The sequence below is a fragment of the Hippopotamus amphibius genome, chromosome 15 (assembly GCF_030028045.1).
Source record: "Hippopotamus amphibius kiboko isolate mHipAmp2 chromosome 15, mHipAmp2.hap2, whole genome shotgun sequence".
NCBI classification, from domain to species: Eukaryota; Metazoa; Chordata; class Mammalia; order Artiodactyla; family Hippopotamidae; genus Hippopotamus; species Hippopotamus amphibius.
In genome coordinates, this window is record NC_080200.1 from 24,790,192 (window position 1) to 24,814,032 (window position 23,841).

Sequence of the window (23,841 nt, forward strand, 5' to 3'; positions counted from 1 at the left end):
TCTGACTCAAGCCCTGGCAGTGCATTGACAAAACAGGCGTGCACACTGACACCACATACAGGAACACATCTGAGACCCAGCAAGCAGATGAACTCTCAAGGGTGAGCAGTGCTGGGGCAGGGCTTCCACAGAACCCCAGGCCTGAGAGCTGGACCCCCTTCAAGATAGTGGGGACCAGGCCTGCCAGGTGTGTCTTGGGACCCATGTTCCCAGAACTGGGACCTGACTATGTGGGCTAGGGCTGCCAGCTTCCCAGCTTCCCAACTTGTGCCTTGGTTGGGGGGTGAGCTCTTCTTTGGGGTTCCCCCAAACCCTGCCTTATCAAGCATCCTGGACCTATTCTCCAATTTATGCAGAACCAGAAGAGAGGAGGGTCCTCAGGCTGCCTGAATATGAAGACATTGGCCAAGGGAGGGTTTAGCAAGAATTCAGGCGTGTGCTGAGGGAATCTGTCCTCGGGGAGTTCATCCTGGAGAGGGGCCTGTTCTGGCAGAAGGTTTGTGCTAGAGGAATCCGTACTGGGAGAGTCTATCCTGGGGAAGCCTGTACTGGGGGGACTCTGTTCTTTCTTTCCTTTTTTTTTTTTTTTTGTCTTAACTCTGTTTTCAGCTGAACACTTTTTTAAAAAAATTAATTAATTTATTGGCTGTGTTGGGTCTTCGTTGCTGTGTGTGGGCTTTCTCTAGCTGCGGTGAGCAGGGGCTACTCTTTGATGCAATGTGTGGGCTTCTCATCGCAATGGCTTCTCTTGCTGTGGAGCACAGGCTCTAGGCGTGCGGGCTTCAGTAGTTGTGGCTTGAGGGCTCAATAGTTCTGGCTCATGGGCTCTAGAGCACAGGCTCAGTAGTTGTGGCACAAGGGCTTTGTTGCTCCATGGCAGGTGGGATCTTCCCAGCCCAAGGAATCGAACCCATGTCCCCTGCATTGGAGGTGGATTCTTAACCGCTCCGCCACCAGGGAAGTCCCAGGACTCTGTTCTTGAGGAGGCTGTGTTGGTGGGGGCCTTTCCTACTTGCCCTCTAGCTGGGATGAGACAGAGCTCAGGGACAGAGCTGAGGGGCCCCTCAAAGTGTGGGTTGAAGATGAATTGTTCGACAGTCCCCTGGGGATTTAGCCTGCTCGAGGATAGAGCTGCTGGAGGCTGCGAGGAGATGTGAGCAGGTCATGGAGGACCCAGGAGCTAGAAGGAGCAAGGCACTGAGCCAGGGAGGGTGAGGCCCTGGGGAGATGCCCTGCCTGCAGTCCTATAGGGCCTGTCCCTGGCCTTCACCCCGGACCTTTGCCCTCATCTTTTTGCGCCTGCTCATTTCCTCCCTCCACACCCATGCCTTAGGGTGTGAGGGCCGCTGGAGCCCAGCCTGCTCATGCTCTCCACAACCCACACAGAAGGAAATTATCACTGAGCCATGCCCTTGTGCCCTCCTCTTGGCACAGGTGTCAAGTAGAGTGAAACAGACATGGTGGGTGGGCTATGTGGGCCTTGCACCTCCGCACTTTCCTCTGCAAGCATAATGCAGAACCTCAAAAACTGCATGGAGGCCTTTGAATGGGTGGGGCATACAGGGTTGGGAGAGGGGAGAAAGAACATGGAACCAGGAGGAGGGGGCGGCACACAGGATGAACTGTCACTTTGTACAGCTCCAGACTTACCCACCTCAGACCCCCATGGAGGCTGACTGACTCACGGGTCATGCAGACCCTGCCCCTGAGACATGTCCTCTTCTGTCTGCATCAGCTCCCAGGAAAAAGGCAGACAGAACATCCTTGGGGCCACCCCAGGACCATCTCACCCTTATGAGAAGATGAAATGACAGGATGGAGGGAGAGGGGTCCCTCCTTTGATCACAGCTGGGGGACCTGTCCCATCGCACTCTAGCCTTTGCACCAGCTCACCAAGGAGCCAGCCCCAGAGAAGATATGGCCAGGGAAGGGTGCTGGTCCAGGTGGAAGAGGACCAGGACTCAGGTCAAGGGAAGGTGAACACACCCTCTTTGGGGGTGGCAGGCTGGTTAAAGGAAGGTTACTTACAGGGTCTGCCAAGTTCATCTTAAAAGGCTGTGCTGTGCAAGAAGGTGAGGGACCACATACTCTCAGAGGTGACCTGAGATGCGGTGACCTGAGATGGCCCCATGCATGCCATATCTCTCCATCTTGAAAGGTGGCTTTCCTTCTTTTGAGAGCTGCATGTGGAGGAAAAGTTCTGGTTTGACCAGCAGCCTTTAGGTGCCCCTTGGAGGGATGAGGGGCCTCAGTGGAAGGTCCACAAGTTGAGTGGTTCCTGTGGCCCAGATTGCACTCTGCCCTGGCCTGTGTGTCTCCAAGCTGCTCTCTTCCTCCTAGAAACCCATCTCTCCTGCCCTTTCACCCCACCTGCACGTCCAGGGTCAGTGTTGTCCTCCCCATGATGGGTGGGGGATTGGTGGAGGTGGCTGGAGCACCTGCCTATTGTCTTTCTTGGCTCCGAACCTGGCCCTGCCTGGGTTTGCTGTGTGTTTGGGTCATCTTACCTGTCCAGTCTGTTGTTTCTGAACCCCACTTTGCGCTGACATGAGAAGATTCATGTCCCCGCACACTTTGAACTTCTATTAAAAGCCGCCAATGAACTATCATTGCCTATGAACCAGCTTATATATTTGGCACAGGTTTTCTACTTGCTCAGTGAAGTTTACCCTGGCTCCATTGATCCTAAAATACCATCTCTCCCATGTGGAGTGGTACTCCAGACCCTGAGGCGCTCAGAAGCAAGGCTGTGCCTCTGTCCTTTGAGGTGCTCTGTGCACAGAGATGCAGCAGGGTAGGGGAGGCTGGGAGGGGGAGATGGAGGGATGGGGAAGTGAAGGAGAAGGGCACAGGGAGGGAGGGATAGAGGGAGGGAGGAAGAGTTGGGAAAGCAGAGAGGGAAGAAGGAGGGGACAGAGGGAGGGAAGGTCAGAGGGAGGGAGGAAGGGAGGAAATGAGAAAGGAGGGAAAGGGAGACAAAGAGAGGGAAGAGGGGAAAAATGGCAAGATGGATGCCAAGTACTTTCCAAATTTGGACACATGGGGTAAGAGACCAGGCACATAACAGTATTTATTAAGTCGCTGAAAAGAACAAGAAAAAATCCCTGCCTTTGTGTGGTTCCTGTGGCATACTGGCCCTGAGCATACGGTGGTGAATAAGGCAGGCAAATGTCAGGGGTCCTATGGAATTTACAATCTAAGGACAGACAAAATAAAAGAGTAAAGCGAACCTTTCATTGTTAGATAATGATAGTGCTAAGGGTTAAAAAAGCATAGGAGGGGACAAGGAGTGCTGGGGTGGTTCCAATTTTAGGTGAAGCAGCAATGCTGGGTGGCTATCTGGAGTGGGTGGTGGAGGGGTATGTGGTGGAGATGTGGAGTGATGGAGATGTGTGGTGGTGGATGGTGGAGGAGATGTGTATGGTGGAGCTGTGTGTGATGGAGCTGTGCATGGTGGAGAGGCGTAATGGAGGTGTTGTTTGTGGTACCGGGGTGCCTGTGCAACAAGCATCTTTCCTAGTGCCTCTGGTGGAAGTCCTATACTGAATCAATGACCCTTGGTGCTGCATGTCCAAGCCCGAGATGAGCCTGAGGCCATTTTTCCCAGTGGTCAGTTTTCTCCCCAGGCTCCAGTGGTCAGTTTTCTCCCCAGGCTCACCCCCAGCTTGTTCACCTTCAGGACACCTGGCCTGATGGGGTCAGTATAGATTTTAAGCCTTAGGGCTGCCAGAGGGATCATTTCAAGCATGTCAGATAAGGGCCTGCTCTGCTTGCTTCCGTAACCCCGTGCCTCTTCATTTTGATTAGAGGAAAAGCCAAGGGCCTACAGAGCCCTCCAAGTGCCCACCAAGCTCTACCCCTATTACTCTTCAGTCTGGTCCATACTCTTCTCACATTTTTGCCTTTTGCTTCAAGCACATTGGCCTCCTGTAGGGCACTGAACAGCTCAGGCTGGCTTCAGCCTAAGCCTTTGAATGAGCTGTTCTCTCTGCCTGGAATGGTCTTCCCTAGGTTTCCCAGCAGTCCCCACCTTCTACAGTCCTTGCTCAAATGCTACCTTCCCCGTCACACCTTCTATGACCACACACCTGCCCCACTCTTTGCCTGCCTCCTGCTTTATTTTCTCCATAGTACTTGTCCTCTTCTAATAGCCTATATATTTATAGTCTCCATCTACAGAAAATGGAAACTCCACCAGGTCAGGAAATACCATTTTGGTCACTACTGTATCCCTATTCTTGACACATAGTAAGTGCTTGATAAATACCTGTTGAATGGCGAGCTCTAAATATTCATTAAATTTGAGACAGCAGAATAGCTTTTTCTTTTTCCAGAGACTTCAAGACGGAGGGAGCTGAGTTGTGGGGACCTTCCCATTTCTCAGTGACCTTCCCCACCTGGGACCCTCCTCCAGAAGGAGGCTGCACGGCAGTTGCTCCAGTTTGGCCCATCCATTTCTGGCCAGGCTGCTGGTGCCCCCTTGGAATTCCCAGAACACAAGGTGTTCAGCATGCAGTGTCCCCCTTTCCCACTATAAGGCCCCCTCTTTGGAGCCCAGGCACTTGAGTATCTCTGGTTCTTGATTAGCAGCGCTGTTTGGCTAGGTGTGGGTGGTGAAGCGTGGGAGGTGGTAGGTGATTATATCTCTGGGGTGAGCAGGGGTATTATTGTCTCCTCATCATGTGCTTGGTGTGGATGTAAGTCTACATTGCTAGAGGCAATTATTGTGTATTGTGTATTGAATGGAGAGATGGCAGGTTTATCGGTATGTGGGCATATTTGTGGAGTCACTGTGGAGGTGATTATGTTTGTGGGTGTCTCATGTTTACACTTGGGGGCCTGTGCCTTCCTTTAATCTTTAAGACTGTATGTGGGTCATGGGACATACATATGCTTGCACACGTATGGGATGGGCCCACTAAATTCTTCTGTATGAGCCAGGAGCTTTGGAGATAATTGCCCAGACCACAGAGAACTCCAGGCAAAGGAGAATCTCTCCGTCTCCTCCCAACTTCTCTTTCTCTCTCTCACATCATAAAACATGCAGGTGTATTCGATTTACAACTAATGTACAAAGACAAAAAGGTAGGAAATTAGGAAACTAGGTGATTTTTCAATTTATCAGTTAGCTTATTTATTGTCTCTTGGACAGAGAAATTTAGATCAACATTTGTAAAACATTGCAACACCATTCAATTTTGACATATATTTGAACTGAAGGGTCATAATCTTTCAAAGAATGAATGACAGAATGAGTTTATTCATTTTTGTTTTATCTCATCCAGAAACACACTCACTGACACACTCAGAATGTTTTTAAAATTGAGGTATAATTGACATGTCACATTATATTCATATCAGGCATACAAAATAATGATTCAATATTTGTAATATTGCAAAATGATCACCACATTGAGTCTAGTCAACATCCATCACCAAACATAGTCACACATTTTTTTCTTGTGATGAGAACATTTAAGATCTACTCCCTTAACAACTTTCAAATATACGATGCAATATTGTTAACTGTAGTCACTATGTAATGCTGTACCTTACATCCTCATGACTTGTTTATCTTATTAGTGGGAGTTTGTACCTTTTAACCACATTTACCCATTTTACACACTCCTCACTGCTTGCCTCTGGCTACCACCAATCTGTTCTTTATATCTATGAGTTCAGAGTTTTTTAAAAAAATTAATTCTTAAAGATTTTACATATATTCTTACTTATATTTTAAATAAAATAAAATGGAGTACAGTTGGGTAGAAAATATTAGAGTGATCACTCTTAAAACTAAATATTTTATATTTTATTTATTTATTTATTTGTGGAACTTTGTTTCTGTTAAAAATTTGGATGTAGTTGGGTATACAGGTACATCAATAGATAGGTACTTCCTGGGTACTGATGTAAGACACATTTCTTCTTGTACTGGGTCATGATAAAAAAAAAAAATTTGAAAGCTAGTGAGGCTATTCTAATATTCTGTAAGCATAATATATCCTAAATATACATATTCATGAAGAATATATATTGTGCCTACATTAATCACTTCTGGAATTTGCTGTCTATTGGATGGGCTTCCTCTGACTAGTCTGTCTATGATGGGCTTTAATCCACTTCCAACTCACCCTGCACCTCCCTTGCCTCACATTTGCCACTCTGCAAGGTTGTTGGTCATCAGAGGTCCCCTTTACCCACCAAACTTCAGTGATGGGGGATGAAGTGAACCCAGGATTGACATTTAAAGTATCTGATACCAGAACAAGAGCAAAACTAGATCCAGGTAGATTTCAAAGTGTCATACGTTTCCCAAAACCCCAAACTAAGCACCAACTGTGAAGTTTTCTCAGGCTAGTTGTTTATTGCTGAAACTGGATTCCAAATTTTTCTCTTATGGCCAAAGCCCTGTATGTTTTACTAAGAAATAGCAGCCCCGTCCCAATTTTACGGGAAGAACCTGACAACATAGCTTTCAAGGCCTTAAAAAAGAGTTTGATGAACACATCTACCCCTTGGGCACATAATTATCAGATTCCTTTCTACCTTTTTGTCTATGTAAAGGAAGGGAATGCCCTTGGGGTACTCACCCAACAACACAGGTACCACCATCAACCTGTAGGGTATTATAAGCCAGCAACTGGACCCAATGGCAGAGGGATACCCCTCTTGCCTTAGTGCCATTATGGGGTACTGCCCTTTTGCTTAAAATCGCTGAGATTTTGTTTTGGGACAAAACAAAATCATTGTGGGATCCCATTTCGCTATTTTTGTATCTCATGCAGTAGAAGCTCTCTAGAATTCTCAGCACACTCCACACTTCTCAGTCAGCTGCCTCCCCTCCTATGAAGTCTTTTTGTTAATGCTCTTTGCATAAATTTTATGTTCTAATATCCTTAACCCTGCTACTCTCCTCCCTCCATCTGATGTCCCTCCTGACTGTTTAATGCTGAGGGATCACTTTCTGATTCCTCATGATGATTTGCAGAAAATTTCTTTGAGTAACAATGACTTCTCACGGTTCACTGATGGTTCCTATTTAAAAGGTGGCAATGGTAAATACTGTGCTGGGTTACTGTTACAACTCCTTTTGATGTTGTTGAGGCAGCATCTTTACCATCATTACTCAGTCCAACAGGCTGACTATGGGCTTTTACACAGGCTTGTACTTTAGCCAAGGATAAAACTGCCAATGTTTATACTGAGAGTGGACATGTGTTCTGCATAGCTCATGATTTGGAAGGTTGCGAAAGCAGGGTGGCTTCCTTTCTTCCAGTGAAAATAAAATTTAAAATGGTCCCTATGTTCAGGAACTATTAGATGCAATACTTTAACCTGCCACTTTAGGTTTTATTAAGATTCTGGAGCATTCTAAACTTGACTTTCTGGAAGCTAAGGGAAATCACCTTGCTGACATTTCGGCAAGGAATGCTGCCCTTAAAGGGACCAACAGCAGCCAAACTCCTGTCATGGGCCAAAGGAATATTTCCCCAAATGATAACTTACAAAAACTGGCTAGAGAAATTTAACAGCTGGCCTCAGGAAGGGAAAAATAAGATTGGAAATTCGACAATTGTTGATTTGATAAAAAGAGAAAACTCTAGTTCAGACCAAAATAATAACCCCGTCCTACCAGAGACTCTAAAATTCCCACTCCTCACCACTGTACATGCATTAAACCATTGGTCTACTGATAAAATGATGGCATTCATTTGTCAATGTTGGTGGGAAAAATTAAAAAGGCCACAAAAATGTGCCTATCTCGCTTGCCCCAGTTATACAAAATACTACCCAGGGAAGCCTGTTCACACTGCCCCAGGGCATTTTATTTTATTATTTTATTTTATTTTTAAAGATTTTTTTGACGTGGACTATTTTTAAAGTCTTGTATTTTGTTAAAACATTGCTTCTGTTTTATATTTTTTGGCTACGAGCCCTGTGGGATCTTAGCTCCCCAACCAGGGATCAAACCCACACCCCCTGCACTGGATGGCGAAGTCTTAAGCACTGGACTGCCAGGGAAGTACCTACTCCAGGACATTTTTATTGGCCCAATGCACAACGTAAGGTCTGGCAAATGGGTTTCATTCAACTTCCTTCAACTCATGGATATAAGTATGTTTTAGTCATGGTCTGTGTTTTTTCACATTGGACTGAAGCCTTCTCTTGCAGACAGGCTACTGCTTCTTCTGTGGCTAAATTCTGTTGAGAAAGAAATTATCCTTACTTCAGAAACTCCTCTAAAACTTCATAGTGATTGAGGGATAAAACCTAATTTACTGGGTAAGTGCTTTAACAAACTGTGTGGTTTGGCAGGTTTTACGATACTTCCATTGTGCTTATCACCCTCAATCCTCTGGTTTAGTTGAAGGCACTAATGGCATTATTAAAACTCAATCAGCAAAAACTTGTAGAGGCCCTCCAAATATCTTTGCCAAAAGTATTACCATTTGTCCTTCTAAATCTCAAGATCACTCTTTTTTTAACCCATAAACTCTTACCCTTTGAGATAGTCACAGGTTGCCTGCTGCACTTGGCTTCTGCTTCTTTTGACTCACAGATGATGAAAGGAGAGATACTTCAGTATTTCAAAGGCCTAATTGCTGCTATTAAAAATAACCATTCTTTGGTAGAGCAGTCTTTTTGTAGTGCACTCTTGGGAGATGAGGGCCTTAAGCATCATACCTTGAAACCTAGATATTTCATATTTGAAAAGTCACCTCCAGAAGAATTCTCTTTAACCTCACCAGAAAGACTCCTATCAAATACTGCTAACCAACCCTTGTCCTGCCAAATTCCAAGGACTCTTGGATTCACATGATACATCTAAAGAAAGTGTCAAATCCTGACTGAGCCTACGCATCATCTGGTGACCTTAAAGTAACTATTTCCTTAAATTGAAGCAGATGACATCTGATGAGATAACTTTCCCAAAATATTTGGACCAGGCCTGCTGGAAGTCTGTAGCCAAACCTTTGATGATATATAACACTTCAGATGATCTTCAGTGTCTATGATCTTGATAACATATAATGGACTTCAGGTAAAATGTGCCTGAGACTTCTCTTTCCTACCCCTCCTTGTTACCTGAATGTGACCTTAATAGGTCTCCAATCTGTGCACTTTCTCCCTGATGTGAGACACAACACCCAGGAAACGTCCTTCTTGACACTGAGACAAAAAGTCCCTGAAACTAGAAAACCCGACTCTTGACCAGTTATGCTTTCAGAGAAAGATCTTCTTCAAAGGGGGAAATATAAAAAAAAAACAAAAAAACCCTCAATTAAGTCGAGTTGGGAGGCCAGAAGGGGGAGCTCTCCCATCTTGCAATGACAGCAGAGATGTGGATGAAGAGACTCCTTTTCTGGTAAGGACTCAGGCAACAAAAATCCACAAACTCTTTGTTTACAATAGCCCTCTCAGCTTCCCTTTTCCCTCTATAAATGTGTTCTTCCCTTGCTGTGCAGGAGACTTGCATGTGGCTTGCCATGCTTGCAGACTCTGAATTGTAATTTTCTGCTGATCCCAAATAAACCCATCATTGCTGGAGAAACATCTGGCAGTCTATTTATATCAGGTTAACAAAGCTCTCATTTGTTGTTGCAGCCCTAGCCCCTAGCCTGCTGTCTGGCTTGGAAGAAGCACACGGGAAGTGTTGAACTGAATTCCAAATCAGGAGGTGAAGATGGTTCTCCTCTGAGGTCTGCATTGCTGAGGCCTCAGGCATGTGACAGAGGCTGGCTTTGGAAAGGAAGGTCTCGAGTTTGTTCTGGCCCTGCTGAGTTTTGGATCCTCAGGACTGTCAGGTTCTTCCTGACTTGCAGATGGTCACCTTCTTGCAGTGTCCTCACATAGTGGAGCAAGAGAAAGGTCTGGTTTCTTCCTCTTTTCTAAGGGCACTATTCACAGCAAGGGGGCTCTCCATCATGATCTCATCTAAACCTAACTACATTCTGAAGGCTCCACTTCCAAATGCCATCACATTGGGGGTCAGGGCTTCAGCATATGAATTTGGCAGAGACACTAACTTTCAGTGAATAACACCACTTGCCTCTCCAGTCATCCTCATAAGTAAGCCCGTTGCCCCTTCTCTGTGCTGGGGGCCTCCAGGGAGCAGAAGATTCAGGGAAGGGCGGTGCTGGGCAGTGGAGAAAGGGAAAAGTGAGGGCAGGGCTTGACCTGGCTCAGGGAGGGGCAGAGCTGACTCACAGCCCTGCAAGAAGCAAGTGAACTGGGTGCCCAAGGCTCTGGCTCCAGTATAAGTAGTCACAGTGGCTGAGCACTCCTTCTGAGCCAGGTTCTGTGCTTTGCATATTGTAATTCGTTTAACAGTACTGTGCTATTGCTTCCACTTTACAGATGATGAAAGCAAGGCCCAGAGACACCAAGTAACCTGCAAGCCCACACCACACAGCTAGAAACGGTGGAGACAGCGGAGCCTGGCTCCTGGTCACTGTGCGTGTCATCCTGGTTCCCAGCATCAGCAGATGTGTGTGAGGGAGGGAAACGGTCCTCAGTGACTCACAAGTCAGGGGTAGCTAACACTTTAGGGTGAGTTGCTGCCAGTCAGTGAGTCTCTGGGTTCCCCTTGGTTCTGTGGGAAGAAGAGGGTGAGGGAGGAGAGGCCCCAGAAAGATGGGAAGGTGGATCAACCTGCTTACTCATCACATGGCACTCAGGGCTCCTGTGGGTCTTCCCTACCCACTCCTTCCTCTGCTGAAGAATGTTTGGGGGTTATGGGTCCCCAGCAGCACTGAATTTGGAGACTGGGCAAGATGATTGCTAAGGTCCCTTTCCAGCTCTGCACTCTGTGCTCAGTCCTGTCACCCTCATTGACTTCAATCCAGGGAGAATGATGAATCAGGTCACCCCTGCCCTGCCCAGGTCTTTATCCATGGGCCTTGGGCAACAGTCTTGTTTCTACACTTAGCTGAGAACTACTAAACTGGCATCGAGTATTTCCTATGCTTACCTTGACGTCCTGCTTTCTACTGACTTTTCTGCCTATTTTTCCCCTGCTATTTACTTTTTAAATTACTTACTTTTTAAATTAAAAATTTTAAGTGTATTTTATTTTTTAATTTAAACTAATTTATTTTATTTTTTATTAAAATATATTAAACTGGTGCAAATGTAGATATGTCTTTTAAAAATAAATCTTATTTCAGAGAATTTGATTAATTCAAAGAAGAAAATTTAAAACGATAATTCTACTAACCATGAGATAACTATTAACATTTCAATATATTTTTATTTGTTTTATTTATTTATTTTTCTTTAAGAACTTTTATTGAGATACAATAGACATACAATAAACTGCATATATTTAAAGTGTACAATTTGATGTTTTTTTCTTATTAGTAATGTATATATGGCAATCCCACTCTCCCAATTTATCCCACCCCAAATGCACCACACCCTTGCTTTCCCCCCTTGGTGTCCATATGTTTGTTCTCTATATCTGTGTCTCTATTTCTACCTTGCAAACCTGTTCATCTGTACCATTTTTCTAGATTCTGCATATATGCGTTAATATATGATATTGTTTTTCTCTTTCTGACTCACTTCACTCTGTATGACAGTCTCTAGGTCCAACCATGTCTCTACAAATGTCCCAATTTCATTCTTTTTCATGGCTGAGTAATATTCCACTGTGTATATGTACCACATCTTCTTTATCTATTCATCTGTTGATGGGCATTTAGGTTGCTTCCATGACCTGGCTATTGTAAATACTGCTTGCAATGAACATTGGAGTGCATATGTCTTTTTGAATTATGATTTTCTCTGGGTATATGCCCAGTAGTGGGATCACAGGGTCATACGATAACTCTGTTTTTAATTTTTCAAGGAACCTCCATACTGTTCTCTATAGTGGCTGTATCAATTTACACTCCCACCAAAAGTGCAAGAGGGTTTCCTTTTCTCCACACCCTCTCCAGCATTTACTGTTTGTAGATTTTCTGATGATGCCTATTCTAACTGCTGTGAGGAGATACCTCATTATAGTTTTGATTTGCATTTCTCTAATAATTAGTGATGTGGAGCAGCTTTTCATGTGCCTCTTGGCCATCCATGTGTCTTCTTTGGAGAAATGCCTATTTAGGTCTTCTGCCCATTTTTTGATTGGGTTGTTTGTTTTTTTAATATTGAGCTGCATGAACTGTGTATATATTTTGGAGATTAATCCTTTGTCTGTTGATTCATTTGCAAATATTTTCTCCCATTCGGAGGGTTGTCTTTTCATCTTGTTTATAGTTTCCTTTGCTGTGCAAAAGCTTTTAAGTTTCATTAGGTCCCACTTATTTATTTTTGTTTTTATTTCCATTATTCTAGGGGGTGGATCAAAAAAGATGTTGCTGTTATTTACGTCGAAGAGTGTTCTTTCTATGTTTTCCTCTAGGAGTTCTATAGTGTCTGGCCTTACATTCAGGTCTTCAATCCATTTTGAGTTTATTTTTGGGTATAGTGTTAGGGAGAGTTCTAATTTCATTTTTACATGTAGCTGTCCAGTTTTCCCAGCACCACTTATTGAAGAGGTTGCCTTTTCCCCATTGTATATTCTTGCCTCCTTTGTCATAGATTAGGTGACCATAGGTATGTTTAAGTGTACTTTAAATTAAATACATTAAATATAGTTGGTATGACCTGTTCTTGAACTTCATTTTGACAGCATCACCTGAACTGTGTCTGCAGGATCCATTCATTTTTATTGCCCATGGTATGCCACAATTTATTTACCCATCCCACTGTTGATGGACTTTAGGTGGTCTCCAGTTTTTGGCTTTTGAGAATAAAGCTGTGAGAACATTTTAGCACATGACTTTTGGTAGATATAAGTATTTATTTCCATTGGGCATTTGCCCATTCCATCTGAGTTTTAAAGCCTGTATCATGAAGGCCTGTTCTCCATGTCTAACTTCATTAACAATTGTTTTAAGAATAAATAACTGTCTTATGAATATATTATGTCCATTGTCATTTGGATCTGTGGCCCTCATTAAATTCTACAAGTTTGCTAGCCACTTGGGAAAAATAAATAAATAAAATTATGTTGCTACCACACGCCAAAGTACAAAATAAATCCAGATAGACTAAATTTTTGATGTTACTTTAATTGTTAAATGAATTGTTAAATGAAATACAGATACAGAAAGCCAACATATGACATAATACATTTTATGAGTTGCCACCCTACAACCACCATCAAGGTGAAAAACAGTCATCCAGTGGCCTCTCCATGTTCCCACCTGAGTCACACCTGCCTTACCCACCAAAGTGACCTCCAACTATTTCATAACAACATCTGCATTTCTTAATAACTTTATCACTCAAAGAGCATCCCTGGACCTTATGATTTAGTCTTGTCCTTCATGCATTTTACAATTCACAATCTGTGAAAGGTCCTGGGTGTTTGACCTATAGTTTCTCCTAGTCTGGATGTTGCTGTTTGCATATTCATGGTGTTTTTTAGCCTGCTTCTCTGTCCTCAGAGTCTGCAAACTTGTTCAGAGGCTCGATCAGATCCAGGTTTGGTCCCTTTGGCAGGAACATGGATGGTGGTGGTATGTTTCTTCACCAGGAGGCACCTCACGTCTAATTTGTCTTTTGTGATATTAGCAGCTGTTGATGCTCAATGCCCGAGTCCATTAAGTCCATTACTTCATTGGGGTTAAAAATGTGATATTCCAAAACAATCATTTCTTTTTTTTTATTAGTTGGAATACTTTTTATAAAGAGATATTTCCCCTTCTTTAATTTTTGTTTACCTATTGATATAAATCACACAAGAAAGGCAAGGTAAATGACTGATTTTTCTCTTTAATTGACTAGTTTTCAAGATAATAAATCTATCCTATATTATTCTCCAAGTGTAGCCAAATACTTTTTTTGGTATTATTATGAAATTATGATTTTAAGCATATATGATGTGTTTTAATCCTTTGCAGTGATTACTGTTATTGAAGTTCAAATTGTCCTGTCTTTGGCTGGTGGGAGCCCCCTTTTTTTAAAGGACTTTTATTGAGATATAATTGACATAAAATAAACTGCATATATTTAAAGCGTACAATTTGATATTTTTTTCTTAGTAGCAATGTATATGTGGCAATTCCAGTCTCCTGGTGGGAGCCCTTTTAAGTTGACCCTTGAGTACTTTAGTCATGACCCTTGTAGTTCTTCTAGATTCCTGGCTGTCTGATATGATAAGATGTTCTAGGCTTATCTTGTATATTTCTTGTGCCAGAGCTGGAATCAGCCGTTTGTCCAAGTCTCCTTGGTTTCTTTAACAGGGAAATGTTATTTCAGAACAATAATCTGTTCTGGGGGCTAGGAATACTCAATACTACTAGGTTCGTTATTATTTCTAAGCCTTTTCAGTGGACAGAACTGAAACATGAAACACTTCATAAATTCATACTTAAATTCAGGTCCACAGATTTTTAACACTAAATCTCTTCCATATTACATCTTTATCTCATTTCTTAAACACTGAGAATCCTGGTTCTCAAGGAAATAGGGAATAATAGAATTATCATATTTTATTATTTGTTTGCTTTTCCCCATATCACATACACAACAGTTTCAGCAAAAGTAGCACTAATCAACTTTGTAATTACTGAAAATAGATTAATATTTTTTATCACATTTTTTCTGTCCATTCTCTCTTCATTTAAAATATGTTTGTACTGTATTTGCATGATTGGACCACAAAGGCACTGCAAACTATATTCTCTGTCTTTCAATCTTCACTTAGTATTAGTTCTACAAATAACTGCATTTAATGCTCACCTCTATTCTTTATGTCAATTTCTCTTGTCACTTTCTTTTCCTAAAGCCCATTCTCTGGCAGATACATAAAAAAGGGCTCAGAGGAACAATCTTCTTTGAGCTCTTGCATGATAAGTTTGTCTATTCCCTTTTGTTACAATGTATATCAGTTTTGCTGGTCATAAATCATTGACCCACATTTTCTTTCCTTGAGTATCTTAATGTCAGTTTATTTTGGCATGAGTTTTTCTGTCCAAAAGTTTGATCATAGTCTAATTTCTTTCTCTTTCAAGTCACTTGCTCTTTTGGACATGCCCAACAGATTTATTTCCTTTTTCTCTCCAGTCCAACAATTTTACTAGTGTGTATCTTGGTATCACTCATTCTAGGTTGATGTATTTAGATTTATGGTGTATTCTTTCAAATGCAGGTTCAAATCTGTTTTGTTTCTTTGCTGAAAGTTTCTTCAGTTATAGCTTTCAGAATTTGCTCTGTTATTTTGCTTTCTTTTTCTTTTTCTTTTTTTTTTTATAAATTTATTTATTTATTTATTGGCTATGTTGGGCTTCTTATTGTGTGGGCTTTCTCTAGTTGTGGCGAGCAGAGGGCTACTCTTTATTGCAGTGCGTGGGCTTCTTATTGCCGTGGCTTCTCTTGTTGTGGAGCATGGGCTTCTAGGCATGTGGACCTCAGCAGTTGTGGCACATGGGCTCAGTAGTTGTAGCTCACAGGCTCTAGAGCCCAGGCTCAGTAATTGTGGTGCATGGGCTTAGTTGCTCTGTGGCATGTGGGATCCTCCCAGATCAGGGCTCGAACCCATGTCCCCTGCATTGACAGGTGGATGCTTAACCATTGAGCCATGAGGGAAGTCCCTGCTTTATTTTTCTTTACTATGCACTCCTATTATCCATATTGTGGATTTTTCTTACTGTGTTAATTTTTTTTTTCATTTTGTCTTGAATTCTTTTCATGTCTTTATTGATTTAAAATAGTTTTCTTCCTTTTCATCTTCTATTTATAATATAATAAGACTTTTTTTTGGTACAGTCATTCATTTTTGTATTCCTTCTAGTTTAGTTTTCATTAATGATATCAATTTTTCTGTTATTCTAATTCTTTCCTGAATAAAAACTTCTATTTTTATATTTTTGATTTTTGCTGTTCTTTCATGTTTTATGTTATTTTCTTAATGTCTTTTAGTTCTTTTTGAACTCATAGGTGATCTGTGTCATTGGCATGTCTTTCTGGCGTGTTTCCACTGTTTGTAGAGATTTTATTCTGTTACTCTCCCTTTTCTTCTTCTTCTTATAATAGCAATGTATGGAGTGTTGTAACCAAACAGGACTCTATGGGGCCTTTCTGGGACAGATCCCCCCACCCCATGAAACCTGCTGTGTCCTCTGCCTCTTGTTTGTAGAAAAACTTTAGCCTCCTAGGCATTCCCTGAGTTTCAAAGAATAAATTTAATCAGAGAAGTGAGAAAATGCAGAAGCAAAGGTAAACAGTCAAGCAAGACAAAATAATAATAGTTTAGCCATTAAACTAAGGACCTTTAGTTCATTTTCAGGGGCCAAAGATAATATTCTGAGCCATATCCTTGTGCTATTTTGCAGATACTAACACCCCCACCAAGTAGAAGAAGTTAGCTGCATGCCGGCCACAAGCACATAGAACGCAGACTGATTTGAATCAGAAGTTTGATGATGTTGACTCCTGATTACCTCACCACCAACCAATCAGAAAAATGTCTATGAGCTGATCACGTACGCCACAACCTTCTCCCTCACCCTGTCTTTAAAAGCCTTTCCCTGAAAGCCATCAGGGAGTTCAGATCGTTTCAGCATTAGCTGTCCATACTCCTTGCATGGACTTGCAATAGATGCTGCACTTCCCTTTGCCGCTACCCGGTGTCAGTAGATTGACTTTACTGTGAATGGGTGAGTGAACCCAAATTTGGTTTGGTAACAATTTTACCTTGATTTTTTTCTTTTGTTCATTTCCCTGTGAAATTAGTTCTCCTGCACATTAGGACACATGGTTCAGGATAGTTTTCTAACTTCATGGAGCTCCCTCCTCTATTGTTTCTGTGAAGCATTCTAAAAAGTGGTGGCTTGGTCTCTGACATTTCCTGCTCTACCACCGCTCTTTCAGAGCTCAGTCACTATTGGATTGGGCAAAACCCCTTCCAGTTTCATCTGCTGTCCTCAGTGGCCTGCTGAACTTCCAGTAAATACCTATTGGCAATTCTGTTGTTCTCCTGTTTTCAAGTTGTCAGATATCCACTTGTTTTCCTTTGCTTCCCCCACACCGACCCCAATAGCATGTGGGTGTCGTGATCCAGTATTTTGTCCTCACCCCACTGGTACTTTGGGTTCATAGGGATAATTTGGCACTTAATTTTGTTATAAATACTGTTGATGAGATTTTTCTGTCTAGTTGCTATGGTTGTTTCTATGAGGAGAATTGAGTAAAAACTCTTCCACCAACACCAACCTCCCAGAATCCTTGACTAAACTTTCAAATGCAAAATAATAAATAAGTAAATAAATAAAATAAAATCGGGGCGGGGATTGTAAAAATCTTAGTTAAAAATACAGGTGAATTATTTCGTAATCTTGAGGTGCAAAAGGTCTTTCTAAACATAGTATTAACCAAACATTAAAGAAACAAAAAAGAAAAATTATGTATTTGACTACGTAAAAATTAGGTATCTGTGTACAAAATCCAGCATAGACAAAACGAAAGACAAAACATAAACAGGAGCAAATGTGTAGTTCATGAGAAAAGAATACTATTCTTAACATGTGTACTCTTACACATTAATTTTAAAAATTAACTCCCAATTCATAAGAAATAAGAGGAATGAGAAATTACAAAAAAACATAAATTAACAATCGTTTTAAGAGTATGGGATTTTTAATTTAAAAAAATAATCGGCATAACTTTTCTGGAGGGCAATTTGGTAATGTATGTGTAAAACCCCTTAAAAAAATTCCCTCTTACCCAGTAATAATACTTTAAGAATTTATCCTGTGGAAATAATCACTCAATTGTTGCAAAGACGTATAAAGGAGGTTCATGAAAGCATTGTATTATATGAGAAATGTTGAAAAAAATCTAAATGTGATTCATTCATTGAGGGGTTTGTTAAATCATTGTTAGTTGAAATAATGGGACACGTCTCAGTCATTACAAATGATGACATAGGGCTAAATTTGACATGGAGAGAAGTCAATGATATATTGAGTGAAAAGCAAAAAAATTTAAAACGGCCATCATAATGTGGTAATACGAAGACATTATTTGTTCAAAATATAAGCATGTGTTAATGTATAGGAAAATTCTGGTTGGATACTATAAGAAATGTCGACTGGTTTCCTGGGGCAACGTGGGCCGCCTACTGGAGGGGTGGGTAACATGCACAGCTTTCACTGCTTTCTACCCTGCCCAGATGAATGTGTATCATATTTACAATCTGAAAAAATATTCCGTTGAAAATTTACAAGGCCACCTTCTGTAATTATGAGGCCTGATTTATCCACCCTCTTCCTGAACTCATGTTTGTAGCCTACAGTCTCTATCACACAATGTGAGACTGAATCACATGCCTTAGTCATGTGTTAGTCACTAATGGCTTCATGAATGTTACTCAAGTCTTGCCTACCTTCAATGAAAGCTCGAGACTGAAGGTTATCTTTCTGGTTGTTTTCTTTGGAGACAGTATAATAATTGTCGATGGAAGTAATTAATAAACAGTCCATAAAAGGAACAGAAAAGAGTTTTATTTGAGCCAAGCAGAGGACAATAGCCTGGGAGACACAAATTCAAGAAGCATCTGAATTGTATTCCACCCAACTGCAAAATGGGGGAGGCTTATGAACACAAAATCCACACAATTACATACGTTGTTTGTCAAGAGTTAGGACTGGAGCTGGCAAGAAGTAAGGGTACTGTTAAGCAAGGATTGGTTGGGGTCCTAAAGGGTTGCGAGGGGAGACATTGATACCAGGAGTTTGCAGCTGGCAGTGGCTAGAAGATATTATTTTGAGAATGGCTGATGGTATCTTTGAGTCTCATACAATTCAGAAAATTCAAGTTCTCAGTGATGCAGGAACATATCTGAAACCATATCCACAATGGCCACTCAGTTCCATTTTGGAAGCCTGAACCACAGTTACTCCATTTTGATTTTTTTAAAATTTATTTTTGGTTACTCTGGGTCTTAGTTATGGCAGAAGGACTCCTTAGTTGTGGCTCTCTGGCTTCTTAGTTGCAGCAAGTTGGCTCCTTAGTTACAGCTTGTGGGCTCCTTAGTTGCAGCAGGTTAGATCCTTAGCTATGGCATACGAGCTGTTAGCTGCAGCATGCATGTGGGATCTAGTTCCCTGACCAGAGATCAAACCCAGTCCCCCTGCCTTGGAGGTACAGAGTCTTATCCACTGTGCCACCAGGGAAGTCCCCCATTCTGATTTTCAAATACCTTATTTTCTTTAATGGTTAAAGCAGATGTGCAATGCATATTTGACAGGCCATAAGACAGTCTGTTCTAGTTAGCATAAAGTTAAAGTTAAATCATGTATAAGCCAGAATGACTTCTTCAAACCCCCATATGTGAAAACTTCTTCCATCATAATAAATCACCATTTGTGGAAAGGTTAAACATAACTTTACATGTCTACTACAGTCCCTTAAAAATGTGTTCTGAGGGATAGTCAGCTCCTATTTACAGGTGAACATTTGGAGAGGTCCAGGCCACTTATGCTCACTCTTAGGCACCTATGATGGGCATAACAGTAGTCCCCACAAAAGCCCACATTCTAATCCCAAGAGCCTGTAAATATATCACGTAACATAGTAAAGGAGAATTAAGATTGCACATGGAGTGCATGGAATAGGGTTGCTAATCAAAGGACTTCACAATAGAGAGATTATCTTGGATTATCTAGGTGGGCCCAATGTGATCACAAGGGTCCTTAAATGTGGAAGACAGAAGCAGAAGAGCAACTCAGAGTGAAGTGACACGAAAAGGACTCAGCTCCACATTGATCCTTTGAAGACAGAGGAAGGGCCATGAGCCAAGGAATGCAGACAGCTTCTAGAATCTGGAAAAGCAGGGAAACATATTGTCCCCAGAGTCTCCAAAAGGAACACAATCCTGCCAACACCTTGACTTTAGCCTAGCAAGCCTCTGTCAAACTTCTGATTTTCAGAACATTAAGACCAAAAAATTGTATTGTTTTAAGCCACTAGATTTCTGTTAATTTGTTTTAGCAGCAATAGAAAATGAATACAGCACCTGACAGATTTACCATCATTTGAATTCTCAAACCTAGTCTCAGTTCTGAAAGAAACCCCCTTCACATTATTAGACTTAAGATGAATAAAGGGATCCCACCCATTCCCCCACGTGGGGGTATGTGTGTGGGACTCCTGGAGAGCAACAGTGCTTGACAAAGATAACCTCACCAGTCCTGCTGATTCCCATTTCCACCCCCATCTTTCTACATTGGAAGCTGATAGAAAGAACAGGAACTTGTTCCCTAATTTCTCCTTTCCTAAATTCAGCATCCAGAGATCTGTCTTGCACTCAGTGTGGTATCTGATGTCTCTCAGATTGGTGACTCAGTTTATTTATTTATTTATTTATTTATTTTTGGCCATGCCATGGGGCTTGGGGGATCTTAGTTCCCCTCCCAGGGATTGAATCTGGACCTGGGCCCAAGACAGTGAAAGCACTGAATCCTAACCATTGGACCACCAGGGAACTCCCAGTGACCCAGTTTAAACTGAAGCAGAAAGAGTCCCATTTTAATATCCTGCTAGACAATCAAATATGTCGTAGCTGCCAAGTATACATATGCAACCCTTGAGACTGTCCTATGTATTAAATTTGATGTTAGAACAAAGTTTCTCATACGTTGCTGGGGGAACGTTTTTTACAAGTTCATCTTGTCAATTCCCCACCAAGTTTCTGTTCTTAGCTACCTTGGAAATTGAGCTCTTCCCAGCAAGCTTTCTTATCCTGCATGGGTACATCAAAGGACAATGTGTCCCCTTTAGTAATCTCTTTTAAGGTATTTTGTGCTAACAGTGGTTGCCAAAGGCTTTGCTGAGATTATTTCTGGTTTGCCTCAACTTGCCCAACATCCAAAGTGGCAAAGTGATAAAGACAGAGCTCTCAGCTCCTATCACATACCAGGTTTCTACAGGAATGCTTACAGTTTATTGGCATAAAGATAGAAATTAGAGTGGCCAATAATATACATGTATGAATTCTTAATATCAATATCATCAGCCTGATACATGAATATACTTCCGTTAGTAGAAATAGTGTTGTCTATATCAATCCTAACATGATCACCTAAATGAGCTCTAACCTCTGGGACTAATTATTTTCTTGTGCTGAGAAATGAGAGTGATTGTTGATTTGGTACCAAGGGACTCATTACTTTCAGAGCTCCTTCAGGGATTGTCTCTCTTCCATCGGAAAGTTTGATCTCTTTGAATTAAAATTATGCAGACTCAGGTATTGAACAAACAGTACAACTGAAAAATACCTTCCCAGGTGTTGGGATGGGAGATGGGGCTGGAGCATCTGGTTTCCATGTGTGGTTCGGGTCACGCAGCACATGTGGCCTGAGCCTGGCCTTCTGGGGACAGGGATTGCTGGTGGAAGCCTAGGGATTACCATAATAAGTCCTCCTTAACCGATGCCATGTGGGTCCTCCCTGGAGTGTTTAATAGGAAACTTTTTAAAAAAACGGATGCTTACTTTTCTGTGATAATGAAAGCAGTCAGCGGGGAACTTATAGTGGAAGAATCATATTTTCTCAAAGAGCAGGCTAATCAGAAAATCTCCAGAGGGTAAAACCCTGTGGCTTGCTGGCAGCCAATTCATTCAACCTGGGTCATATTTATATGTTTCTGTGCATGCATACATATAAGTGTATGTGTGTATACACACATAGACACATTTACTATTTATTTAGAAAATGTTTTAGACTTACAGAAAAGTTACAAAAATAGTAAAAAGAGTATCCCTTTCACCCAGATTCTCCTAATGTGGACTATAGTACAGCTATCAAAACCAGGAAGTTAACTAAACTATAGGCTTTACTCACATTTCACGAGCTTCTTTACTAATGTCTAAGTAGGATCTCGTGTTGCATTTAATTGCCTTTGTCCTCTTAGTCTCTTTCCATCTCTGATGGCTCCTCAGTCTTCTCTAACTTTGACACATGTTAAGAGTACCACTAGGTTATCTTGCTGAATGGCTCTCAGTTTGGGTTTGTTGGCTCTTTTCTCATTATTAGATGAGGCCATGCATTTTGGTCAAGAATGCCACAGAAGGGATGTTGTGTCCTTCCCGGAGCATTGTATCGGGGATACCTGATGTCAGTTTGTCTTGTTAGTGATGATGTTAACCTTGATTATCACAGACAGGTTTTGAGTTAGGAGATGGTTGGGGGAACACATGCCACAACAAGCAAAATGCCCCAGGCTGGGCAAGTGGCCAGCCATTGCTTTGGGAAGTAAGTCTGTCCACTCACTGCCCACAGGGAGATTTAAACCTGAAGAGGACTTCTATCCCTCAGGCCTGGGCTATGCAAAATCACCATCCCTTCTTCAGGGGTTAAAAAATGTGGCTGGCTTGATGGCAGGCACTGTCTTTGGCTTTGTCAATCCTATCCTCTATGTTAGTGTTTCTCAAAAACGTTTGCCCATGACCTATACTAATAGCAACAGTAATAAGAATGATGAAAATAACAAAATAAATGATACTTACTGAGCCAGACATGGTTTACATTTAATATTTTCTTATTCAATTCTTATGATAACCTTGAGGTAGTTACCATTATTTACTGTTAAAGAAATTGAGACCCAATGAGATCAAGAAATTTGCCCAAGGTCACAAAGCTCCAAGATGCAGGGCCAGGACTCAAGTCCAGGCCTCTGGGTCCTTGATTCTGACCCTTCACCACATACCATGCTGCCTCCAACCAGCCAAAGGGCAGTGGGAGTAATACATGTTGTGAAAGGACACAGCCCACTTGTGTACACACCCTCTTCCCACACCACACACACGTTCTTACATGCACTTACAAACACAGTCTCCACACACAGTTACTCATACTCACACAGTTAGATGACTGAAATAGAACTTGTGCAGAATCTGTCTATCGGGTGTGATGCCTGAATTTTTGTCTTGTCTTGCATTTTATTTTTAAAAATTCTGGACTTTGCCGACTACATTAATGGTCCTCTGAAGGATTGGGAAACCCTGCCTGTAGCCCGCTAGCCTGAGAGATGCTCACACTATCCTCTCCTCTCCTCTATGTGTCAACCCTGGGGCCAGGTAGCAGAGGGACCCAGAGGGTGAGGACAGTGTGGACCGGCTATGAGACAGATATTTCTGGGAAAATCTGTAATTATGAGTGTGGAATATGGGTTAAACATTTTGAGTTTCCTCATGTAAATTTTGAAGATGTTTTATTCAGTAACTTATCACACCTTTTGCTTAATAAGAGTTATGTGCTTTGGTAGAAAGTCACGAGAGGATGGTCAAAGATACTTTTAAAAACTGTTTGAAGAAAGGTACCTGTAGCCCAAGTCTTTATAGCTAACTTCTACTTTTCTAGGCAGTGATCAACAAAAGGAAAACTTCTAAGCCCTTTGTGAGGTCTATGCAGTGAAGAGTTGACTCAGCAGTTCTGGAGCTTCCAAACCCTGCACATTCCAAAGAAGACTTTGCCTGACTCTTGGGAGGTAACTTATAAGGCCTTGGGATAACTCGTCTTTGTTTACCTGGAGCTTGTGCCACCTCTGATAGTCTATATCAACAACTTGACCTTTGTTGGGCTGCCTTGGGCCATGCAGTATCAGCTTGACCTCTGAAAGGGCTGGGGACTAAGGTCAGCCAGTAAAACTGACTCCCAGTAAGAACCCTGAACACCAAGGCTTGGATGAGCTTCCCTGGCTGATAGTACTCTGTGTTGACATCACTGGAGAGCTGAGCACTGGGTTTATGACTCCACCAGGAGAGAACAACTGCAAACCTGCTTCTGGTCT

The 23,841-nt window shown here is 41.9% G+C and overlaps 1 long non-coding RNA gene across 4 annotated transcripts; it reads left to right on the forward strand.

Moving 5' to 3' along the window:
* Positions 1-58: 58 nt before the first annotated feature.
* LOC130836946 (uncharacterized) lies at positions 59-23,841 on the forward strand. Of its 4 annotated transcripts, none has more exons than XR_009049236.1 (5): positions 59-101; positions 9,610-9,873; positions 10,363-10,554; positions 16,386-16,709; positions 23,412-23,841. It is a non-coding gene; the product is annotated as an uncharacterized LOC130836946 (long non-coding RNA). The 4 variants fall into 4 exon arrangements; XR_009049238.1 differs by lacking the exon at positions 23,412-23,841 and adding an exon at positions 357-496 and having other exon boundaries at positions 68-101; positions 16,386-18,464; XR_009049235.1 differs by lacking the exon at positions 23,412-23,841 and having other exon boundaries at positions 16,386-18,464.